This window comes from Etheostoma spectabile, unplaced genomic scaffold, assembly GCF_008692095.1.
Source record: "Etheostoma spectabile isolate EspeVRDwgs_2016 unplaced genomic scaffold, UIUC_Espe_1.0 scaffold00005075, whole genome shotgun sequence".
NCBI classification, from domain to species: Eukaryota; Metazoa; Chordata; class Actinopteri; order Perciformes; family Percidae; genus Etheostoma; species Etheostoma spectabile.
In genome coordinates, this window is record NW_022603225.1 from 1 (window position 1) to 24,446 (window position 24,446).

Consider the following 24,446-nt stretch of genomic DNA (forward strand, 5'->3'; position numbering starts at 1 on the left):
ACGGTTTGTTGTCATCACACTTAAGCTGACAGTGAGATAAACTTTAATGGTAAGTAACCATTAACATGCATTTCCTCCTTAAATAGGCATATACAGTTTATTTAATACCTTCACACAAAGTGTTCTGATACTTAGCCAGGTGTTACATTGTTTCTATGGCCGTAGCATCATAGCTAACAATCGCTAATGCTACCTGTAGCGGTAAGCTAGCTAATAAGTGTTTGTGTCATGTGAAATGAAAACTAACTGACATTAAGTTACTATTGATAACTGTAACGTATCAAATATTAATATGAACAGAAAAAGCCATGTAACTACTATGTTATTACTATTTTTAGCTAACCACCTGCACCTGGGTAATTGCAATCTGTAGCTAAATTAACTACTGTATTATGGCTAGTTGTTAGTGAAACAAAACAAACTGACTGTTATGATCTACATATTATACTCATTTAAAATGAATAGAGAAACAATATGTAACTAACTTGCTATGACATAGCCTACTCTATGCTATCATCTAGGTAGATTACTACCCATTAAAAGTAACTTGATGGATTTGATAAAGAGCTGTCATAGTAGGTGTGCGTTTGTGCTGTAGTGTCACAGTGTATTGTCCAAAGGATGCTCATTGTTTATTGTTGTCCATATTCATGTTGCCTTTAGATGAGCAATAAGCCTAAAAGCCACAAGTCCATGGGGGAAGGAGAGTGGATGACATGGTGTAGGGCGTATGCCGGCTCAGGGGTTGGCCTTCTGGAGGCAAAGGACCAGCCCCTAAGCAGCGGAAGAGGCATGACCTCTATCAGAAGGTAAGATATAGCAATATATAATGATAACTTCAAAGAATATACCATACAATAGTGCAGATATTATGAATAAAACAGATTACTATATACCCCATTCTGAACAGGGTTGTGATTGTTTCAGATTGAGAAATGTCCCATGCAGGCCCGTGGACAGACCACTCTGTTTGGAGGGTCAGTGGCCTGTAATTGTGGATTTCACTGCACTAAGGTGATCTGTTTTAAATGATGTATCATTATGATTAACTCACATCTCATGTCTGCTGCAATGCTGTTGCTGTTATATCACGCATCACAATGCTGTTGCTTTAGCAGCCCACCACTCAGCCTCCTGCCGCAGCCTCGCAGTCTGCTGCTCTGGTCTCGACCGCAGGGGCAACGGCTGCTGGGCCACCATCTTTCCTGCGCCCCCCACCAAGTTTGTCAATGGTGAATAATTCATTAAATAACTCATATTTCATATATACGTGGTTTTGTGTTTGTTACATATCAAATTAACATTGTTTGTCTTTTCAGTTCAGGCAAACGGGAGGGACATCATAGGGGTGCCACTGCTGGACCAGGTGCACATGGGCACATCTGGCGTGTGCAGCAACGCCATGTCAAGTGCATCCAGGACCTGCTTGGTGTGCAGCTTTATACAGAGACAGGTACCATCAAGAAGGGGGTGTTGTCCTGACCAAGTATCGCTGTGCCAGAGGGTCCACGTCTCTGGAATCATTTCATTGCCATCTGAACAGGTTCATTCCAGGTTGGTGTCTCCCTTACAGTATATCATTACACCCATAGTGTCTTTTATTTAAAAAATCATCAGATTGGAAAGCTAGACCTTTTTAATGGACTATTAATATTTTATTGTTTTGTCAGGAACCAGTGCAAATGCGCTGAATTTTCATCTTTACCTCCTGGAAGGCCTGAACAGGTGGAACCAGGATCGGGGAGTGCGGCGGGGACCAGTAGGCCATCGTCTCTGCTCACCTACGCCGGGCATGTGACCCAGTGCGTCAACAGCAGCAGCTTGAAGGTGTGTGGGCCGGCCATTTGTGCCAAACTTCAGGCCACCCTCCAAATACACTGGTATGCTAATGTCATAATAACTGTCTACCTAGTCCAGTGAGGAAAATAAGTATTAGAACACCCAGCTATTTTGCAAGTTCTCCAACTTAGAAATCATGGAGGGGTCTGAAATTGTCATCGTAGGTGCATGTCCACTGTGAGAGACATAATCTAAATAATCCGTGGTCCAGCAGGACCACGGCGGCAGCTGCATCCACTACTCAGGAAAGAGCAACATTAGTTACATGCATGCTTTTTTCAAGTGTCAACAACTACAATCATAAAGATGATAGCCTACACACATCCTTGTAGGGGGCACCCAGATTTGAACTGGGGACCCTCTTGATCTGCAGTCAAATGCTCTACCATTGAGCTATACCCCCACACACTTATGTTGGATATGCTAATGGTGCAGCAAAACAATGGCTGGGCCTCCACCATGTGGTTACCTTCACAGTCTGAGAAAGTATCCAAATCTCATCTACTGTATGAAAGGGAGTTACAGTTTTTTACAATTGCTATGACAGATTTTTCAATACTTTTAACAAATTTCCAAAACTATTAACACAGTTAGCACTACATCCGCATGTGTAAGCTATACTATTACAGTTTTTTAAAATTCCTCCAGATTTTTCAATACATTTAACAAGTTTCCTAAACTCTTCACACACCAACACACACAACACACAACTGGCAAAACAGTGAATGTCATGCTCAAAATCACACATTGTAAACTAAACTCCAAACTAATTTTCAAAATACAATAATACACTAACACAACACACTATGTCTAACAAAACACTGCAAACTTGTTTCAAAATCAAGAAATTATTCCAAACACTAACACATGTTCTCTTCCAACAGGAACATTTAGTCAATCATAACACAATGACAAAAAAACTATCATCAGCTGAAGGACTCCGGGAGTGACTCCCCAGAGCTAGGTTAGTACCAAGCATTTTTGGGACATGGATGCACATAAATGGAAAGATAGGAAGATAGAGGAGAGAGGAGCTCAGTGTGTCAAAAGAAGTCCCCTAGCAGTCTAAAACTATTACAGCATCACTAAGAGAGACAGGGTAAAGAGAGGCCTGGTCAGGCTAGAACTCTCCCCAACCGATCGGGCTGTATGTCACGTCTCCCTTTAGTTTTTTATATTTTTTGATTATATGATAGATAAATCTGACAACTATGACGAGATGCAGGTGGCCCGGTTAGGCGGACGCTGTGACCCTCACTCCCTAACAATATTCAGTTCTATGCCCTAACTATAAGCTTATCAAAGCATAACTAAGAGAGACAGGGTAAAAAGAGGAGCCTGTTCAGGCTAGAACTCTCCCCAACCGGATCGGGCTGTATCGCCCTGCCTCCCTCTAGTTTTATTATATTGATTATTTGATAGATAGAACTTAACCATTGCCTTTCAAGTCAATGACAGATCGGAGCTGCATTTCCGTGATGAAAAATTGATAAAACGGTTTTCATGGCTCGTTAGTCTAGGGCAAAGAGCCATTTGCACCCGTTTCACACAGTAAAGAAAAACTGGGAGCCACTTAACCCTTTTGAGATTTTACAGTTTTTTACAATTGCTATTGCAGATTTTTCAATACATTTAACAAGTTTCCTAGTTTGCTATATAGTCCAAATTAATGTAAAAAGAAAAATGTATATTTCTCCAGTAAATTGCTAGAAGAAGAAGGCCCCAGGCAAAACATTAAGACGTTTAAAGATGTTTTGGTTGGAAAACGTAGACATGTTTGAAACTTTTTTTATTTTGTAAAAACTTTCTTCTCATCTCTAGAAACATACAAATTGTTTACATACATTCTTTTTTGGCTGACAGGAAGTTATTGTAATTTCATTTTAGGAATACATTTTGTCACCCTTATATATATTTCTGAACTCCCAAAAGTTGCCAAAAAACTCTAACCTTTGAGCATTGTGAGTTTAATAAGAGCAAATTAATATTTGTGTAAATTGGTCCTCTCATCATTACCAAAATACTGGAAGTTGGCCATTTTTAATTGTACGCTCTCAAGTTATTGTTTTGTAGCGTCATGTTTTCCTACTTTGTGGAATTTCATTTAATAATCTTTGTCATTTCATATTTCATATTTTCTGTGACTGAATGTGGTTTTAAATCTGTTGAGGTCTGTTCAGACTGAAAGTAAAGACACTGTGATGTCATACAAAAATCAGAAAATAGAAAGCAACTTGTAAAAGAACATCAAGGATTGAATTGTTTTAAATGTTTTCCAATGTGAACAATTAAATACAAAATAAAAGAAATAAAACAAGGCCTTGTGCTTGCCCTGTCCCATGTGCAGAAAAACACCCCCAAGCATGATGCTACCACCCCATGCTTCACAGTTGGGATGGTGATCTTGGATGGTGCTCATCATTCTTCTTCCTCCAAACACAGTTAGTGGAATTATGACCAAAAAGTTCGATTTTGGTCTCATCTGACCACATGACTTTCTCCCATACTCCTATGGATCATCCAAATGGTCACTGGCAAACTTAAGACGGGCCTTGACCTGTGCTGGTTTAAGCAGGGGAACCTTCCGGGCCATGCATGATTTCAACCATGACGTCTTAGTGTATTACCAACAGTAACCTTGGAAACGGTGGTCCCAGCTCTTTTCAGGTCCAGCTCCTCCCGTTGGTTCTGGGCTGATTTTCACCTTTCTTAGGATCATTGAGACACGAGGTGAATCTTGCATGAGCCCCAGTCCGTGGGAGGTTGACAGTCATGTTTAGCTTCTTCCATTTTCTATTGATTGCTCCAACAGTGGCCCTTTTTTCACCAAGCTGCTTGGCAATGTCCCCGTAGCCCTTCCATCCTTGTGGAGGTGTACAATTTAGTCTCTAGTGTCTTTGACAGCTCTTTGGTCTTGGCCATGTTAGTTTGGATTCTTACTGATTGTATGGGGTGGACGTGTCTTTATGCAGCTAACAACCTCAAACAGGTGCATCTAATTTAGGATAATAAATGAAGTGGAGGTGGACATTTTAAAGGCAGACTAACAGGTCTTAGAGGGTCAGAATTCTAGCTGATGGACAGGTGTTCAAACACTTATTTGCAGCTGTATCATACAAATAAATAGTTAAAAAATCATAAATGTGATTTCTGGATTTTATTAATAGATTATGTCTCTCACAGTGGTCAGCAGCACCTCCGATGATGACAATTTCAGACCCTCCATGATTTCTAACTGGGAGAACTTCAAAATAGCAGGGTGTTCAAATACTTATTTTCCTCACTGTTTTCTTGACTTTGTAATGCCTTATGTCTACTGCCATACATTATTTTTATTCATACCCTTGCTTTTCCTACTGTGACATGTCAAAATGTCAAAAGGTGCATTGTTTTGAAAGCCCATCTCTACACATCCATGTTCCACTCCCACAGGTGGTTTCACACGTGCTAGTTGTCCCTTAAATAACCAGTTTATTTTTGTAATGTATTGGTGTATGTAAAATTACGGATTATTTTATAGTATGTCAAGTCCAGACCATTCCCTGACCGGGAATTGAACCCGGGCCGCAGCGGTGAGAGCGCTGAATCCTAGCCATTAGACCATCAGGGAGTCACAGCTATAAAATTTATCTTTGTAGATGTGTGTTTTCTTTTCACTTACTGGAATGACTCATATTGTTTTAGGTGAGGAATGGCTCCTGGATTCTATGGTTATTTCATGACAAAGCATCTAGGGTTTCCGAAAACATTGTTTTTATTGAGATTAAAGACCAAATTGTTACTATTTCCGAAAATTTCCCAACCATTGCTATAACTTTTATAGCCTCGTTGGCGCAGTAGGCAGCGCGTCAGTCTCATAATCTGAAGGTCGTGAGTTCAACCCTCACACGGGGCAGGTGTTTTAAAAACAAACACACAACTGATGCTGAAAATACAGTGACACTCAGGTGGTTGAACACTAGCACATGAATGGAATTTGTCATTCTTTGGTTGTTTCTGAGATTGATACAATGAAAGGAATTATTTAAGAGTGGTAGCAAACCAATGAAAAGGGTTATAGAACATATGTGTCATGTCCTTGAACATATTATCCAAGCAGGGAGATAAGTACAGAGATTTGGGTGCTAGCAAGATGGACGTAGGTTGCCCATTGTTCATTTAGACTTACCAGCAACATTGTTATGATACTTATAAAACCGGCACAATTCTTTTTAAAGACTTATGCATGGAACACACATGATGTGGCAGTGTTTCAAGTGTTCAGGCCAGTCAAATGGACAACTCATCTAGCAAAATGTGCAACTTCACACCTGAAAAGGGACTTGAACCCTGGACCCTCACATTAAAAGTCTGATGCTCTACCGACTGAGCTACCCAGGCTTCTAAAACAAAGGCTGTGGAAAAAACAATCTACTGAACTACAATTAAGTGCAAGTAAATGAAGACCATTAATCTGTTGCCATGATCACGGTCTTCTGGACAGCATAGGGTCTACCACACGATTGGCACATTGCCTGAGAACACCCATTGTTATTGCACAAACTGGTTGAAATTGGCCAATTGGCCAAAACGGTGCAAAAGCTCAAAGTCACAACTCATCATGGCCACTAGCAGACTGTGAACATCCAGTAAACCTGCATGACAGATGAAGATAGTGAGCACTTCATACATATCCCACAATAAAGCTGTTGCCCTACCAAGGACTTGAGCTGTGGTATTCTTTTTCGCTCAAAACGTTGATAACCTAATTCAAACAACACGGCTCCAGACGGGTAAACTTTACTGCTGGTGGGTACCAAAAAACAACTCTCCCTCTTGTTCCGCTTCTGTACTCTTAGCCCTCGTGACAGGAATAATGCACCAGATGACCTTCTATCCAAGCAGGAAGATGAGTACAGAGATTTGGGTGCTAGCAAGATGGACGTAGGTTGCCCATTGTTCATTTAGACTTACCAGCAACATTGTTATGTTACAAACCTGCTTGAAAAACAGCCACAATTCTTTTTAAAGACTTATGCATGGAACACAAATGATATGGCAATGGCTTAAGTGTCAAGCACAGGGACATGAACCCTGGACCCTCAAATTAAAAGTCTGATGCTCTACCGACTGAGCTACCCAGGCTTCTAAAATAAAGGGCTGTGGAAAAAACAACCTCCGGAACTACAAATTAAATTGCAAGTAAATGAAGACCATTAAGCTGTTGCCATGATCACGGTCTTCTGGACAGCAGGAGGGTTTGCACAATGCCTGAGAACACAAAATGTTATTGCACAAACTGGTTAAAAATTGGTTAAATTGGCCAAAAAGGTTAAACAGCTCAAAGTCACAACTCATCATGGCCACTAGCAGACTGTGAACATCCAGTAAACCTGCATGACAGATGACGATAGCGAGCACTTCATACATATCCCACAGTCAAGCTGTTGCCTTACCAGGGACTTGAGCTGTGGTATTCTTTTTCGCTCAAAACGTTGATAACCTAATGCAATTTTATGGCTCTAGACAAATAAACTTTACTGCTAGTGAGTACAATAAAACAACTCTCCCTCTAGATCTGCTTCCTCTTGACGGGAAAAATCCACCAGATGACTTGCCATCCAAGCAGGGAGATCAGCACAGAGATTTGGGTGCAATCAAGATGGATGTAGGTTGGCCATTGTTCATTTAGAGATAGCACCCGCATTGTTATGTATTTTGTTATGCAAACCTGCATGAAAAACAGCCACATTTCTTTTTAAAGACTTGTGCATGTTACTTACATGATACAACAGTGTCTGAAAGTGTTCAGAATTGCCAAAGTGTACCGGCAGACACTTTACGGGCACTAAAATCGCCAAACCCTACGCCCAAGATCATCTATATCCACCTTTTGGATGCACAAATCGGCAATTAACGCAAAAACAAGTCTCAATCTCTACAGCTCTGCTTTCCATGTCTTATGTAGCAAGAGACATGGAAGACACTTAATATAAGTAAGGAAATATTATCTTTGCTTTTGCAACCACGTGGCCTAATGGACAAGGCGTCTGACTTCGGATCAGAAGATTGAGGGTTCAAGTCCCTTCGTGGTTAGAAGCTCCTGTCTACTTCCAGAAACAGAATGGTTTGCAGTTCTAGAAAGTCAAGCTTTCATTCTAGAAATTTGAGTTGCAATTCAAGAACAATGGGTTGAAGTTTTAGAATTTTTATAAGTTGCGTTCCCAAAAGGTTGCTCATAGTTCTAAAAGGTTACATTGTAGTTCTAGAATGGTAAGCTGTAGTTCTAGAATGTTAGGTTTAAGTTCAAGAATGTTAAGCTGCAGTTCTGGAATGTTAAGTTGCAGTTGTAGAACAATAGGTCGTAGTTTTAGAATTTTAAGAGTTATGGTCCTAAAATGTTACTTACAGTTCTAGAATGTTATGTTGTAGTTCTAGAATGTTAGGTTTAATTTCTAGAATGTTAAGCTGTCGATCTAGAATGTTAGGTCAAAGTTTAAGAATGTTAACTTGCAGTTCTGGAATGTTAAGTTGCAGTTCTGGAACAATAGGTTAAAGTTGTAGAATTTTAAGAGTTGCGGTCCTAAAATGTTAATTGCTGTTCTAAAATGTTACATTGTAGTTCTAGAACGTTAAGCTGCCGTTCTGGATTGTTAAATTGCAGTTCTAGAACAACAGGTGGAAGTTTTAGACTTTGAACATGCATTGACATCAGACTTTAGTTTGATCTGAGGAACAGGAGGTCAGCACAGGCCATGATCATAGAATGCAGGCACATTTTAGTCTGGTAAATTACAGGGATTTTTACACTGGGATGGAACTGCTAATCTTGCCATTGACAGCCGATGTGCCCCAATACAGCCACATTATACGGTGCAGAACTCAGGCATTCCCACTCTCTAAAACTTCTTATGTCTCGAGCTTGCACTGCTACGGTATAAATCATGGTCAAAAAGTAACACACCTGTTGCTGTTCTGCTGGACAATACAACGTTTACTGCAAATCTTGTAACACAGATTGAAAATAAATGCTAAGAGATACATTGGTGGAGACTGGTGGCTTCCAGTAACTATGAGATAACACAATATTGTTAATGAAGGAACAACCGCGGTTTGGTATATGAGTCATTGAGTCATTGATGAGTCATTAGTTTGCTACCACCCTTAAAGAATGTCTTTCGTTGTCAATGTCAGAAATCTCAGAAATAACCATAGAATCACAACTTCCATTCATGTGCTTGTGTTCAACCACCTGTCAGTGTATTTTCAGCATCAGTTGTGTTTTTTTTGTTTTTAAAACACTTGCCCCGTGTGAGCGTTGAATTTACAACCTTCAGATTATGAGACTGACAGGACTAAAGACTGTGTGCAAAGGTTGAAGGAAATGCAAGAATACAACTATATCAAAAGAAATGATAATTAAATGATGGTGGTAGTCAGTTTAGTCAGTGGTGAGTGTGTATGCATGGATGAGTTTGAGGTATGGTGTCAGTGATTTATACTGGACAGAGTAAACCTAACAAAGATGAGCGGAGAGGTGCTGGACTGAGAGACTCTGGGCAATCACAGATGCACACCAATAATAAAACACTACTGAGTGAATGCATTCAGAAAATGACGAACATTGCAGAAAGCTTTATGTAGCTCAGTTGACCAAACTATTAACCACCTGAAAGAAATTAAGTCTCTGGAATATTCTGCCTAAGCATTAGACAAAATAGTGCAATGTAATTTGAAACCGCTCCTAGAAAGAAACCCATAGCCAGCCAGTGAATTACCTACTGTAGATGGTGGTCGGCGTGCCAACGAGGCTTGAAAATGTGCACATGGTGATTCAGAGAGATTTAAGAGTGAAAGTGTAAAAGTAGCTAATTTTCTAAATTAACCCCTACAGTGCCAACGAGAGCTCTTCTATAATATTACCGGGTACGCAATAGCTATTATGTTCAGCGGAGCTCAATCAATGTGTGCTTGATGTGTGCAATCGATTAGCTTTACTCTGATGTTTCTCTGCTAGCGCTGTGTGTTGAATGGGTAGTTAGCACATTGTTCAGTGTTGTATAGTTACAGATAGCTTAGTATGTTTATGGATATTGCAGCTGAAAGACTAAGCTTCTGTCTTTTTCTTTCTGTTAGTGTCACTCGACAAATTCACCTGCCTGAAGATAATAAGGAGCAAGATGCTCGTTGTCCTGGCTCGTGAATTTGAGTTTGGCTTGCTGTTAAACTGTGTCAACGTACTGGAAGTGCATAACACATAAGGAGAACAGTATAGTCATATCTCTTGATTCATCACCCTCTCAGAGTGTCTACCATTGTGTCTTCAGCAAAAAAGATTAGCAGACGATGGTTTTGATCCATCACCTCTGGGTTATGGACCCAGCACACGTCCACGCACCACTCTGCGAAATTCACCCCAGATGGACTGTGAACCCACAATCCCTGGCTTAGGAGGCCAGTGCCTTATCCATTAGGCCACTGGGGCTTTACATGTTTCAATTTCACCAGTTCAGGGGAATGCATATACAGTTCTGGAGACGTAACGAAAAGTAACCTTGACCTTTGACCTCCAAAATCAAATCAATTCATCCTCGACTCCACGTGGTATGCATGCCAAATTTAACATTGAACATTTAACCTCCAAAATCTCATCAATTGATCTGCGAGTTCATGTAAACGTTTATGTCAATTTAAAGAAAGTCCCTCCCGGGGGTCTGTGTTATCACATTCACAGAATGGGAAGTGCGTACAGAGGCTGACATTTTTTCGTGAATCCCACGGGTCACGGGTTCCTGGTTTCCTGCATGATGGAGTCATATTTACTATTAATCACGGGATTTGGACGGTACAGGATAAATGTTTAACGGGAGACAGACGGGAGCGGAATCAACCAATAGCAAAGACAAAAAAAAAAATCTAAATGCACCTAAATGGAAAAAAATTAAATACACCGTTTGTAGTTTCCTTTTAATACGCCTACAATGTAACGCAATAAAAAATAACTACACTACTCAGCCGTCCAGAAGCCATCAGTGCTTTTTGTCACGGCTTACCGCCGTAATTCAAAGAGCAGCGATGGAGGGAGCTAACAGCCGCGGAGGAGTCGATGTGTAAACAATAGCAGTGCAAGCATTTTGCCATGGTTCAATGTCCAGCCACCACCAGGTTTTGAAGCCATATACAATATTAACGTTACATATTCCACCCAGGTTTCTTCTCTTATTCAGTGATCTCACAAAAAAGTCCAAAAAATCTGAAAATCATTAGGGGCTGGAGCTCAGTGATAGAGCACATTTTCAGTCTCAATGCCCAGATGTGTTACAAGATTTTCAGTGAATATTGTGTTGTCCAGTGATGGTGGTATAGTGGTGAGCATAGCTGCCTTCCAAGCAGTTGACATGGGTTCGATTCCCAGCCATCGCAGTAGTTTTTCTTGTGTGGTTACTTGCCGCAGTTGCATTTACAGGTTTTGAAGCCATATACAACATTAACATTACATGTTTTACCCAGATTTCTTCTTTAATTCCATAATGTTTCTTGCAGGAGTCATCCCAAAAGGATTAATAAATATGTCTATCTCAGAAAAAAGTCAAAAAATCTGAAATTCTTCAGGGGATGTAGCTCAGTGGTAGAGCGCATGCTTTACATGTATGAGGACCTGGCATCTCCAGCAGGTATTATGGTAGAGTCTTTAAAAGAGCTGCAACAGTTATTACCTCCTGTGGTAATCTGACTGGTAGGGTTATAGAACGTAGTGGTAGACTAAGACCTCCTGTGACACAAACTAAGAGGTATGCTCTCTCTTTTATACCTCAGACTATCAGACAGAACAACAAGCACTTTAAATGTACATGTTTTACAGTTTCTATTTTACTGTATTTATACTGTTATGTTTTTGTTTCTCGTATTATGCTACAGTTTTTGTGGGTGTTACAGGCATTGTAGAGCTTTCACTTCAGACACTTGCAGCAACAGATGTTTTGTTAGACATCAACTGACTGGAAATAGCCTTACTGATGATACAAAGCATAGGAAATAGCAGAGGATTGCTTCGATCCATCAACCTCTGGGTTATGGGCCCAGCACGCTTCCGCTACGCCACTCTGCTCTGCAGCAGCTGAACAGGCCTTGGCAAATCTGTGATTCACATTTTGACGGAAGATGGCAACCAAGGTTCCAACAGCTTACGGGGTCTACATTTGGTAGACCTTGCAACTAGCTTTTATGTGAGATTCATGATTACTCACACATTGATTATTCACATGTAACACTTGTGATTGGCTGGTGTTTTTAAAAAAAGCCTCTTGAGTACATATATAAACATCGGTAAGGGATCTACGAAGTTGCCTCTTATCATTTTAGTTTGGACACCCAGTGAGGCTTACTGTGATGGTTTGGACTGGGTCCACTAGGGTTTTCTGCTGCTCTCAAACAGACAGCTGTACTCACTCTGGTTTCTCTTCATAACACACAAGTGTTTTGCCTTTTACTAAAGACTTCCTTGGAGGGGAACGGTGATGACTTGAAACTATTTTTGGTGAGCTTTGCTGTTTGGCCGAGCCTTTTGTTCTTGCTTTTGCTTACCTTTGCTTTTACTCATCAGCTCTGTTTTTATCCCACCCAGAAAAGAGATTTTAGACCTGGAACGAGCCATCTTTTATTTCCTGTGGAGGCCCAAGTGAGAACAAGTGCAAAGAAGAGTGATGAAGAAGCCGAAGGAGAAAGGAGGGAAAGGAGTGAAGGGGAGCAGATTTACAGCTATACACATAACAGCAGCCACGGCCCCATCCAGAAATCCTAAGACTGCAGCTATGGCACGGTTCTGGATGGGATCAGACCTCAGAAGATTGAAGACCTTACCCTCTGATCTTAAAGTACCTGTTAGGGATGAGCGAGTACAACATTATCTGTATCTGTATCTTTGCTCGGACTGGGTTGGGCCTAACCCGGGAGTGGACAGGATTTAATCCGGAAGTGGGTCGGGTTGTCTTGAAATGGGCGGGGCTTTAACCGGTATGTTATTTTAAGCATGCAATTGATATGGGTTGATCGAGGCGGGGGGGACTGTGTTCTACGGATCAAATGATTGAATAAATTAGAAAATAAAATAAAATCTCTGACAGGCATGATTCTTCTTTTTCAAATGAAAAGGAGAGTCATGTCCTGCTGTTTGTTCTTCATATTTTTTCCAGCTTTTTCTGTCGAGTGAAGTTGAAGCAGGATATGGAAAATTGCCAACAAGCCTAATACAATTTTGCTTGCTCCTAATGTGGGTTAAATTAACATTCACTGGATTTTAAATTTCAGATTAATGTTGTAACAGTTCCTGCCTTCAGGGCTTGTCCGGGAGTTGAACCCGGGACCTCTCGCACCCGAAGCGAGAATCTACCACTAGACCAACGAGCCACGAATCAAACCAATAACATTCAGGTGGTTGAACACTAGCACATGAATGTAATTTGTCATTCTTTGTTATTTCTGAGATTGATACACTAAAAGGAATTATTTAAGAGTGGTAGCAAACAAGGAAAAGGGTTATAGACATATGTGGTATGTCCTTGGACATAATATCCAAGCAGGGAGAGAGTACAGAGATTTGTGTGCTAGCAAGATGGACGTAGGTTGCCTATTGTTCATTTAGACTTACCAGCAACATTGTTATGATACAAACCTGCTTGAAAAACCGCCACAATTCTTTTTAAAGAATGGAACACACATGACATGACTGTGTCTGAAGTGTTCAGGCTGCAGCAGAATGTGCAACTTTACACCTGAAACAGGGACTTGAACCTGGACCTCAGATTAAAAGTCTGATGCTCTACCAACTTAGCTACCCAGGCTTCTAAACATGCCAACCTGTGGAAAAAACAATCTCCTGAATACAAAATGAAGTAAGTGGTCACTGTGTCCAAAACCTTTGTTATAGAAGTTATATATCATAACTTTAAAGATAATTGCAAATGTTGACCCAATTTTCAGTTTATTTCCCATCTGGCAGGGACATTCTGGATTCATGTGGACATTGTGGACAGAAACATTGGTGGATCTTGATTCCCACCATAGGATTTGGCCTGTATTGCACATTGCCTTCACATCCCGTGCAATGTATTGCAATTGTCAAGCACAATGCCACCCTGGTGACTTTCATCCATGTCTCCATGAACGCCATATATTTGGGTTGACAGTAGAGAAACCTTCCTTTGTTAACTATGACATGGATGACTGAGAACCTACTATATCATGACATGTTTAATTCACTATTTTATAATTTTTGAGACAGGTCCTACTGAAAATCTGCTGGAGCAGTCAGGATGGCCGAGCGGTCCAAGTCGCTGCGTTCAGGTCGCACACACTCACCACTGACTAAACTGACTACCACCATCATTGAATTATCATTTCTTTTGTTGGGTCATATTCTTGAATTTCATTCAACTTTGAACATAGTCTTTTGTCCTGGCTTTTCATGGGTCATGACAAAGCATCTAGGGTCAATCTTAGCCTTTGTTTGAGTACATACGTTTCCGAAAACATTGTTTTATAGAGATTAAAGACCAAATTGTTACTATTTCCAAAATTTTCCAACCATTGCAACAGCTTTCATACCCTCGTGGCGCAGTAGCAGGCGCGTCAGTCTCATAATGAAGGTCTTGAGTTCAACCCTCACACGGGGCATGTGTTTTAAAAAACTGAATCAAACTGATGCTGAAAATACAGTGACATTCAGGTGGTTGAACACTGCACAAGCACATGAAGGAATTTGTCATTCTTTGGTTATTCTCAGATTGATACAACTGAAAGGAATTATTTAAGAGTGGTAGCAAACAAGGAAAAGGGTTATAGACATATGTGGTATGTCCTTGACACTACTATCCAAGCAGGGAGATGAGTACAGAGATTTGGGTGCTAGCAAGATGGATGTAGGTTGCCCATTGTTCATTTAGACTACCAGCAACATTGTTATGATACAAACCTGCTGAAAAAACAGCCCAATTCTTTTTATAGACTTGTGCATGGAACACAAATAATGTGGCAGTGTCTGAAGTGTTCAGGCATGTCAAATGGACAACTCATCTAGCAGAACTTGCAACTCTACACCGAACAGGGACTTGAACCCTGGCCCCTCAGATTAAAAGTTGATGCTCTACCGACTGAGCTACCCAGGCTTCCAGAACTACTGGCTGTGGAAAAAACAATCTCCTAAACTACAAATTAAAGTGCAATTAAATGAAGACATTAAGCTGTTGCCATGAACACGGTCTTCTGGACAGCAGGAGGGTAGAACCATAATTTGCACAGTGGCCTGAGAACAGATGTTGGGCGTGTGAAAAGGGCCTCCGACAATGTTGTCACACACTTAGAATAATGATCTGAGTCTGTCAGCAGAAACAAACACAACCTTAGTGGACGCTGACTTTACCTTAATTAGGAGTTAAACAGAGACACAACAGGAAGATAAATCCATCAAATCAAGTCAAATCAAGTCCCCCAAGAAAGCGGTAATAACTTCATAATACATAAAAGACAGGACAAGGGTTCCATACTACCCACAAATCTCTATAGATACTACAACACATTACACTTCACTAAGACAATGCATACATGCAACTTAAAAACCGGTTCCACTGACATTTGAACTGGATTCAGAGTCCAGAGTGCTACCCATTACACCATGGAACCTTTAAAATTGTTGCAACGGTTTGCTAGGCAGTTGCTTCATAATATTCCACAGGTGTGATATTAAAGGCACACAACAATCACAACGCAGATTAAAAAGCAAAAATTACAGGCAACTTAGTCATTTAGTTAGCTAAGCATTCAGAGATGTGGGAAAAAGAAAGCAAGTCAAGAACAGGTTTTAAAGGACTTGCCACAGACAGTGAATGCGCAGTAGATATGTCTACTGTGTACAACACATGGGAACTTTACATGTGTTGACAATAAAGATGCTCAAGAAACACTCAACTTGCAATTGTGTTTCTTTTCCCAAATTCATGTCCTCTTAAATACAAGAACTGCAAGTTCTTTATTACCCATCTCATGTCTCAGACATTAGTTCCAGATGAAACACTAGTTGTCATAAGTGGGATTTGAACCACACGCCTCCAATGGAGAATGCAATCGAACACAGCGCCTTGGACCAATCGGCCATCCTGACTGAAACATCAAATGTGATGCTTAGTTTACTAAATGACTTAAGTTAACCAGTAATTTTGTGTGCCTTCAAAAGCACAAGTGTGATATTATGAAGAAGCTGCCTGACAAACCAATGTTGCCTTTCAGAACAGTGGTTCCATGGTGTAATGGTAAGCACTCTGGACTTTGAATCCAGTGATCCAAGTTCAAGTCTCGGTGGAACCTGGTTTTCAAGCCAGGTATGGTGAAATAAAAAAATCAACCTCCACTTTCCAGATCTAGGCTAACGGGTAAATATTCTGGATTTAGGCTCCAGTCTCTCTGAGGCGTGGGTTCAAATCCCATCACTGCCATTTGCAAATATTACATCGCTGGAAGCCAACCAATGTGGTCTCTTACAGCTGTGTCATTTGGCCTGAACTTGGTAAAGTAACTAGATCATCCATCACATCACCCTAACCTTGCTGAGATGTTCTTTGTTAACCTGAGGTTCAACAATTCGTGAACCTTCCTTTCCAGCCACTTTGGAGAAGAAAATCAACAAAATAATTGCAACAGTAATCGTGATCTCTAATTGTCGTTATCATTTTGGCCATAATCGTGCAGCTCAAAGAGATTTTATCAAACCAGGTTGGGAACGTAACCTGCTGCTGACTTCTTGACAAATTGAGCAAGTAACACAACTCAAAGAAAGCTACTGTGATGGCTGGGAATCGAACCAGGTCAACTGCTTGGAAGGCAGCTATGCTCACCACTATCCACCATCTCGGGCAATACAATGTTCACTTCAAATCTTGTAATACATCTGGGCATTGAGACTGGAAGTCCCTCCAGGGTCCTGTGTTATCACATTCACAAGAATGGGAAGTGCGTGTGTATGTGTGCTAGCTCCCTTTGATAGCTCAGTTGGTAGAGCGGAGGACTATAGAGGCATAAAGCTGAAATCTTTAGTCACCTGGTTCAAAGGAGCTCTCTTTTCCGAGTTTCCCTTCAGGATCAATAAAGTATTTCCATTCTGATGTAGAGATGGACGGACGACCCCAAAAGACTACTTCTGCCGAGACATAACATGAACAAAAAAAAAGAGTTGGGTAGATATGAGCGCAGAAATCCTTTACGACAGGCTTTACGTGATATTCATGACACGTTCGTATCACACCAATCAGAGCGTAGAATGATCGTATTGATAAATGCAGCGGCTGGAAGCGACTTGATTTTGCCACTAAGAAGTGATAGTAGTATTGTGATAAATTTGCCTCGCGCATGACACTCTTTTCCATCATATTCAATAACTAAACCAGATTATTCAATCCATTCCTCTACTTATATGCAAAGTAGTCTCATCCAGGACCTAAAGCACCCTAAGCAAGAATCATAAAACCTAGACCAATGAACAAGGAGAGCCATGTCCTGCTCATTGTTCCTCATATCTTTTCACAGTTTTTTTCTATGCGTGCAGTTGAAGCAGGATATGAAAATTGCCAACATGCTGTACTACAATTATGCTGGCTCCTAATCTGGGTTAATTTAACAATAAACTGGATTTTAAAGTACAGATTAGGGTTGGAACAGCACCTTGCTTCAGGGCTCGTCCGGGAGTTAAACCCGGGACCTCTCGCACCCGAAGCGAGAATCATACCCCTAGACCAACGAGCCACGTAAATATAGCTTATTAGAAATTTCCCATCAAGTAAATGTGATCAGTCAGTGACTCGAAAGCCAACTGTTAAGAAGTTTGTTTGGCATGTAATGTTTTTATGGCTCCACTGCCAGATTGAGCTTTCTGATTATATTGGACGAAAGACTACTTTTGAAACAAAACATTTTACCAACATTGGAACTTGAATTTTTTGGTCAAAAGTGACAGCAGATAAGCCTAGTTTCCACCATCTATTGGACGACAGACTACTTTTGTCAAAATTAGAAATTTCATATTGGTAAAAAAGAAATGCAGTTTGAAAGAGGAAATGCAGCTTGGATTTGTCACTGACTTGACTATGGTCAGGTAGATTGGCATGGGGTCTTTTCATGGCTCCACTGCCCGACTCAGCTTAACGATCTCATTTGACAACAGGAAGAATTTGATACAAAATATTTTACCAAAACAAAGACTTGATTTTGTCAGTAAAAAGTGAAAGTATAATATAACAGCTCTCCACATGACACACACAGGGACTGTGACTAACATTACGTTTGTTAATATTACCAGACATAAGGCCATGTGGGTTATCTTTGGGCTGCTCTATGGTCTTCTGCAGAATCGTCCCTGGATGGATTTGAACCGCCATCCTTTCAGTTAACAGTCGACTGCGTTGACCTATTGCGCCACAGAGACTGCGCCTGTCTGAGCGAGCAAGGACATTTAACAATGGCCATTATATCGAATCAGGCAGGTATAAGCTAGCTAACAGGTGTAACCTAGGTAACAAGTGAAGAACACAAACAAGCTAACTTTTAAATTTGCCAGAACTACAGACCAATACAACAACAGGCTTAAATGAACTGACAACATCAGTTCTAGGACTTACAGTTCTAAAAGACGCACACAATCTCAGTTGATTATCCTCCGGACAACTAGTCTCTTGTTCTTTTCTCTCACAATCACACCTGATATACGACTTTTAGTACAAAACTAAAGTAACAAGCCAATTTCGTAAAATGTAAGGAGTAGAAAGTGCAAATTGTAGTAGACTGCCTCAGTCTGTGGATCCTTATGGAGGAAGCTTGATTGATTGATATACTGCCTTATTTGTACCATAACAGAGATCTAATATTGTACTAAACCAGGTTGGGCAAGTAACCTTTCTGGTTACTTCTTGACAAACAGAGTAAGTAATATCACTCAACGAAAACTACTGCAAAGGCTGGGAATCAAACCCAGGTCAAGTGCTTGGAAGGCAGTTACCTAAAGCACCCTAAGTAAGTAAAAGGATTAATAAAGATAAGTCTAAGTCAATCTCAGAAAACAGTTTTAAAAAACTGAAAATCTTCAGGGGATGTAGCTCAGTGGTAGAGCGCATGTTTTACATGAATGAGGACCTGGCATCTCCAGCAGGTATTATGGTAGAGTCTTTAAAAGAGCTGCAGAAGATATCACCTCCTGTGGTAATCTGGCTGGTAGGGTTATAGAACGTAGTGGTAGACTAAGGCTGAATCCCATTCCTTCCCCTTACCCCTACCCCTTGGCCCTTACCCCTACCCCTTGGCCCTTGAAACCAAGGGGTAGGGGTAAGGGGTGAAAACATACCCCTATGAATTGGGACACCACTTGGTGACATCACCATACAGTATTGATCACAAACCTCCAAGATGCCGTCTAGGTCTGTTGATTGTGTGGGTTTGGACAACAGTGTTATATATTTTATAGTTATTTTAGGTTCACTTTGGTAGTGCAGAGTACTTATCTGTGTAGTACTTAGGTCTGTTTGCAATACAAATGTGTATACACATGCATCATGTGTACATATACAACATATACACCCTGTATACATGGTGTGTGTATATCTGTTTCAGTTATCACCGTTTTGAATGTCATTGATGTTCACAAAACATTTTGTTGACAAAAATCTGTCTTTATTGGTGATAAATTGAACATAACAGGCAAAACGTTACATAAAATAATGTTACAGAACCATTGTCAACTATTAGAACCATAACTAACGTGTCGCACACAATAAAAGGCACTCATATGTGTAAAACTAAAAAAATACACACAAGACCACAAACAAACTACACACACACTACACTGTTGTAGCTACAGCTGCTCTGATATTCCAGACCAGTCTGGAGCCTTTTGGCCAGTAACCCCCCCTCACATATCATCAGTGTCCCATATCAAAACCAACAACAATATAACAAGTGCATGAACAATGAACAGGAATTAATTAAATATTATTACAATAATAGTAGGCTACCAATGCAATAATGAATGGGTACAACATGAACATATGAATTAGGAAAGTCTGCTCGTTTGCAGCCCCAACCTGGATCAGCTGCTGTGTCCTCCTGTGTCCTCCTGTGTGAGACAGGGCGGTATATGTTAAGCACGTAGCGATGTATCATAGACCGTTAATATATATCTAGCTATACAATCTATGCGATCTATACAGTCCATTCAAGGCAGAAATATGTGGGACTGTTCAACGTTAGCGTTAGCGATTAGCGTTAGCGATTAGCGTTAGCATTGCAAGCTAGCGATTTTTAAAAAGTTTCAGTTAGGAACATGGGTACACATGTACAGGACTGCATAGACCACAAAACAAGACTGTCGTAACTTTTTAATCAATTATTTAAAGCTGAAAGTACTTACATTCATGTGTCTCTCTGGTTGATGCAGCAGCCACACACTGCCTGTGTGTTTTCTAGTGAGGTCGCGTCCACACTAGATCCGTAGGGGTATACAGCCCTTGATCCATGCCCTACCCCTAGCTCGTAATACGTATTGGACCGGCACTAGGTGCCGCGTGAACGCGCAAAAGGTAGGGGAAGGGCCAAGGGGTAGGGGTAAGGGGAAGGAATGGGATTCAGCCTTAGACCTCCTGTTACACAAACTAAGCGGTATGCTCTCTCTTTTATACCTCATACCATCAGACAGCACAACAAGCACTTTAAATGCACATGTTTTACAGTCTCTATTTTACTGTATTTATGTACTTAAACTGTAGTATGTTTAAAGTATTATGCTCCAGTTTTTAGAGGTGTTACAGCAGGTATGAGCACTGTAGTTTCCATTTTTAAAGATGAAATAAACTGGACATGCTATTACGTTTACTCTTCAGCAGACAGAAACCTTACATCCCAGACACTTGCTTTGCTAAACATCCACAGACTGGAAATAGACTTAGTGCTGATACAAATGATGAGATTTAGCAGAGGATGGTTTCGATCCATCGACCTCTGGGTTATGGGCCCAGCACGCTTCCGCTGCGCCACTCTGCTCTGCTGTTTGGGCGCAAGGGATGGAAAATTCTGTGATTCACATTTTGAGGGAAGGTGGCAACAAAGGTTCTAACAGCTTACGGGTGGCAAAGTTTAACATTTTGTAGACCTTGCAACTTGCGTATCACTCTGCTCAGCCTCCCTGGTCTACTCCAAGGTGGTGGAAAGGAAGCTTCAGCCAATCCTCCGCCAAGTTGCCTCTTATTTGCAGGTAGTGTGGCCGAGTGGTCTAAGGCGCTGGATTAAGGCTCCAGTCTCTCTGGAGGCGTGGGTTCAAATCCCACCACTGCCATTTGCATCTATTACACAGCTGGAAGCCAACCAAGGTGATGTCTTGCAGCTGTGTCGTTTGGGCTGAACTTGGTGAAGTAACTAGAATCATCCGTCAATCACCTTGCCGAGATTGTTCCTTGTCAACCTGAGGTTAAACAATTGGTGAAACCTTCCTTTCCAGCACTTTGGAGTAGAAAATCAACAAATAATTGTGATAATTAATCGTGATCTCCATATTGATCAAAATAATCGTGATTATCACTTTGGCCATAATCATGCAGCCCAAAGAGATCTAACGTTTAATCCAACCAGGTTGGGAAAGTAACCTTTCTGCTGACTTCTTGTTAAAAAAAGCAAGTAACATCACTCAAAGAAAGCTACTGCGATGGCTGGGAATCGATCCCAGGTCAACTGCTTGGAAGGCAGCTATACTCACCACTATACCACCATCACTGAGAAATACAATGTCCACTTCAAATCTTGTAATACATCTGGGCATTGAGACTGTGAAGTGCGCTCTATCACTGAGCTACAGCCCCTGATGATTCCGAAATTCCCTCCAGGGGGTCCTGTGTTATCACATCAATAAGAATGGGAAGTGTGTTCATAAATATTGTTGACCTTCAATTAGAGATGTTCCGATACCATTTTTTACTTCCCGATACCGATTCCGATACTTGTGCTGTGGGTATCGGCCGATACCGAGTACCCATACCAGTGTGTTTATAAAAAAAAAAATAAAAAAAAATGACTGTGATAATATTATCATTGTGGTAAGGCCTGGCTCAGGTTTAACACTTTTTAAAACATTAATACAGCAAATGGAAGCCATATATTTTTAAATAGAACAGTATAAAAATGTAAAACATGAACGTTGGACTTGGGGATTTTCCACTTTACTAGAACCCCCTCAATTGATTCGGCAATGAATGTGCCAGTATGTGACCATCGGAACTCGGTGGCGTGCAGCTCCGCACTTCGAGGGGTAAATGTTGACTCTATATGTTGTCCACCCAGTGGGACGTTAAACTTAGCAAAGACATGGGGCACACGTCGGAGCGCCAAATGTCCGTGGTAAAGCTGTCTGCATGCACGTCTTTGCCCAAGCATACACGAAATGTGTTCCCTAACTGTCTCGTATAATTTGGGTTGCGCAGTTTCGGAGATATATTTACAACCTGGCAAACCGTACCTTGGCTTCAAATGCTCCATTAAGCAGCGAAATCCCAAATTTTCGACAACAGACGGGTTGGTAATCCAGTACAATAAACTCCAAAACTTTGTTGGTTATCGTTGTTGCTTTTTGGCTGTCTTTGGGGAATTTATCTCGTCACTTGAAGGCAGTTTCCAGAGTTTGCTGCTGCAGTTCGTCCTTTTTCCCCCGTAGCTTTCGTAAATTCGTTGTGCTCTTTAGCATGACGCGTCTTCAAATGTTTAATTAAGTTGCTGCTGTTGAAATTTGCAACACTCGTGCCACCCCTTGAAATTGCTTCTTTGCATATGTTGCATGTTGCCGTCTTACCGGTGGGAACATCCACGGTAAAGTACTGCCAAACTGCCGACATGATGCACTAATGCTAGCTTGTTTTAAGGAGACGTTAGGCGATCAATTCTTCTTCGCCCCTCTACAACAGCAGCGCAACTATTTTAAGAGTGGCGAAGAAGAACTGTGTCCGAGCTAACGGAGCTAACCAGTAAATAGATTCCTATTTTTAATAGTTTATGTGGTATCGGATCGGTGCCTGTACTCCAGTACTCGCCGATACCGATGCCAGCATTTTCGGCAGTATCGGAGGCATTTCCGATACTGGTATCGGAATCGGAACATCTCTACCTTCAATAGCTCACTTGGTAGAGCGGAGGACTGTAGAAGCATAAATCCAAAATCCTTAGGTTACTCGTTCAAATCTGGCTCAAAGAAGCAGTCTCTTCCAGAGTTTCCCTTCACGGATCAATGTAGTGATTCTGATGTAGAGATGGACAGACGACTCAAAAGCATAATACTTCTTGCCGATACATAACAAAAAAAAACAAGAAGGGCTCATTTAAAGGTTTTATTGCTTACTTAGCCATATAATTGTAACATTATTTATTAAAATAACATTAAAAATAATCACGTTAGTCTTATTTTTTATGAATTAATTTATTAAAAAAACTATTAAAGAAGCTAAGGATAAACAAGATAAAGATAGGATGGCTGAGCGTTCCAAGGCGCTGCGTTCAGGTCGCAGTCTCCACTGGGGGCTTGGATTCAAATCCCACTTCTTACATGAATTGTTTCCTTCTAGAACTAATTTCAGAGACATGGTATTGGGAAGCTTGAACTCAGCTATTCTCTGCATTATAATGGACATTAATTTGCGCAAGATACTGAATTAAAAGTACAGCCGCACCTTTTGTGAGCATCTGCATTATCAACCCATGTAAAGTTACCATGTGTACACAGCAGACCTATCTACTGCTGTATTCATTGTTTGTGGCAAGAGCTTTAAAACCTGTTCTTGACTTGCCTTGTTCCACATCCTGTGTGAACGCTTAACTTACTAAATGACTTAAGTTAGTAATTGTTGTGTGTCTTCAATAGCATAAGTGTTAAGATTATGGAAGAAGCTGCCTGGCAAACCAATGTTGTCTTTCAGAACAGTGGTTCCATGGTGTAATGGTAAGCACTCTGGACTTTGAATCCAGTGATCTGAGTTCAAGTCTCGGTGGAACCTGGTTTTAAGCCAGAGTACTGGTGGAATAAAAAAATCAACCTCTACACTGTCCACATCTAGGCTAATGGGTAAAATATTCTTGGCTGTTTGACTGAAAACAGTATGTTGGTGGTGGCATGTTGAGCTGTGACCTGTACTTCATGTTAACTTAAAAGAGCTCCAAATTTAGAGTTAGTTGAACATATTAAAGATATTTCCACAATGTTGACCCAAATGTCAGTCTATTTCCCATCTAGTAGGCACATGTCTGAACACAGGAGGACATTTTGGACAGACACAATGGTGGATCTCTATTTCCACCACATGATTTGCACATTGGGGTACAGAGTCGGTGAGATGCCTTCACATCCCGCAAATCCAGTGTTGCCATTGTCAAGCACATTTCCACACTGGTGACTTTCTTCCATGTCTCCATAAACACCCATATATTTGGGCTGACAATAGACCTTCCTTTGATAACTATGACCTGGATGACTGAGAACCTACTTTATCAAAACATAATTGACTTACCATATTATTATTTCTGTGAGAGATCCTACTACACGTTGGAATATTCAGTCAGGATGG

At 40.8% G+C, this 24,446-nt stretch overlaps 12 non-coding genes across 12 annotated transcripts; 6 read left to right on the plus strand and 6 right to left on the minus strand.

The window, feature by feature from the left end:
* Positions 1–2,169: 2,169 nt before the first annotated feature.
* Positions 2,170–2,242, minus strand: trnac-gca (transfer RNA cysteine (anticodon GCA)). The gene has a single exon. It is a non-coding gene; the product is annotated as a tRNA-Cys (tRNA).
* A 3,135-nt stretch (positions 2,243–5,377) lies between these two features.
* Positions 5,378–5,449, minus strand: trnae-cuc (transfer RNA glutamic acid (anticodon CUC)). Its single transcript has one exon. It is a non-coding gene; the product is annotated as a tRNA-Glu (tRNA).
* A 212-nt stretch (positions 5,450–5,661) lies between these two features.
* Positions 5,662–5,734, plus strand: trnam-cau (transfer RNA methionine (anticodon CAU)). The gene has a single exon. It is a non-coding gene; the product is annotated as a tRNA-Met (tRNA).
* Positions 5,735–7,841: 2,107 nt separating this feature from the next.
* On the plus strand, positions 7,842–7,914 carry trnar-ucg (transfer RNA arginine (anticodon UCG)). The gene has a single exon. It is a non-coding gene; the product is annotated as a tRNA-Arg (tRNA).
* Positions 7,915–12,263: 4,349 nt separating this feature from the next.
* Positions 12,264–12,380, plus strand: LOC116677411 (U5 spliceosomal RNA). Its single transcript, XR_004328982.1, has one exon. It is a non-coding gene; the product is annotated as a U5 spliceosomal RNA (small nuclear RNA).
* Positions 12,381–13,153: 773 nt separating this feature from the next.
* On the minus strand, positions 13,154–13,224 carry trnap-cgg (transfer RNA proline (anticodon CGG)). Its single transcript has one exon. It is a non-coding gene; the product is annotated as a tRNA-Pro (tRNA).
* A 2,880-nt stretch (positions 13,225–16,104) lies between these two features.
* On the plus strand, positions 16,105–16,176 carry trnaq-uug (transfer RNA glutamine (anticodon UUG)). Its single transcript has one exon. It is a non-coding gene; the product is annotated as a tRNA-Gln (tRNA).
* A 1,359-nt stretch (positions 16,177–17,535) lies between these two features.
* On the minus strand, positions 17,536–17,607 carry trnap-cgg (transfer RNA proline (anticodon CGG)). Its single transcript has one exon. It is a non-coding gene; the product is annotated as a tRNA-Pro (tRNA).
* Positions 17,608–20,817: 3,210 nt separating this feature from the next.
* On the minus strand, positions 20,818–20,889 carry trnam-cau (transfer RNA methionine (anticodon CAU)). Its single transcript has one exon. It is a non-coding gene; the product is annotated as a tRNA-Met (tRNA).
* Positions 20,890–21,099: 210 nt separating this feature from the next.
* trnal-aag (transfer RNA leucine (anticodon AAG)) lies at positions 21,100–21,181 on the plus strand. The gene has a single exon. It is a non-coding gene; the product is annotated as a tRNA-Leu (tRNA).
* A 362-nt stretch (positions 21,182–21,543) lies between these two features.
* Positions 21,544–21,615, minus strand: trnag-ucc (transfer RNA glycine (anticodon UCC)). Its single transcript has one exon. It is a non-coding gene; the product is annotated as a tRNA-Gly (tRNA).
* Positions 21,616–23,807: 2,192 nt separating this feature from the next.
* trnaq-uug (transfer RNA glutamine (anticodon UUG)) lies at positions 23,808–23,879 on the plus strand. The gene has a single exon. It is a non-coding gene; the product is annotated as a tRNA-Gln (tRNA).
* Positions 23,880–24,446: the final 567 nt, after the last annotated feature.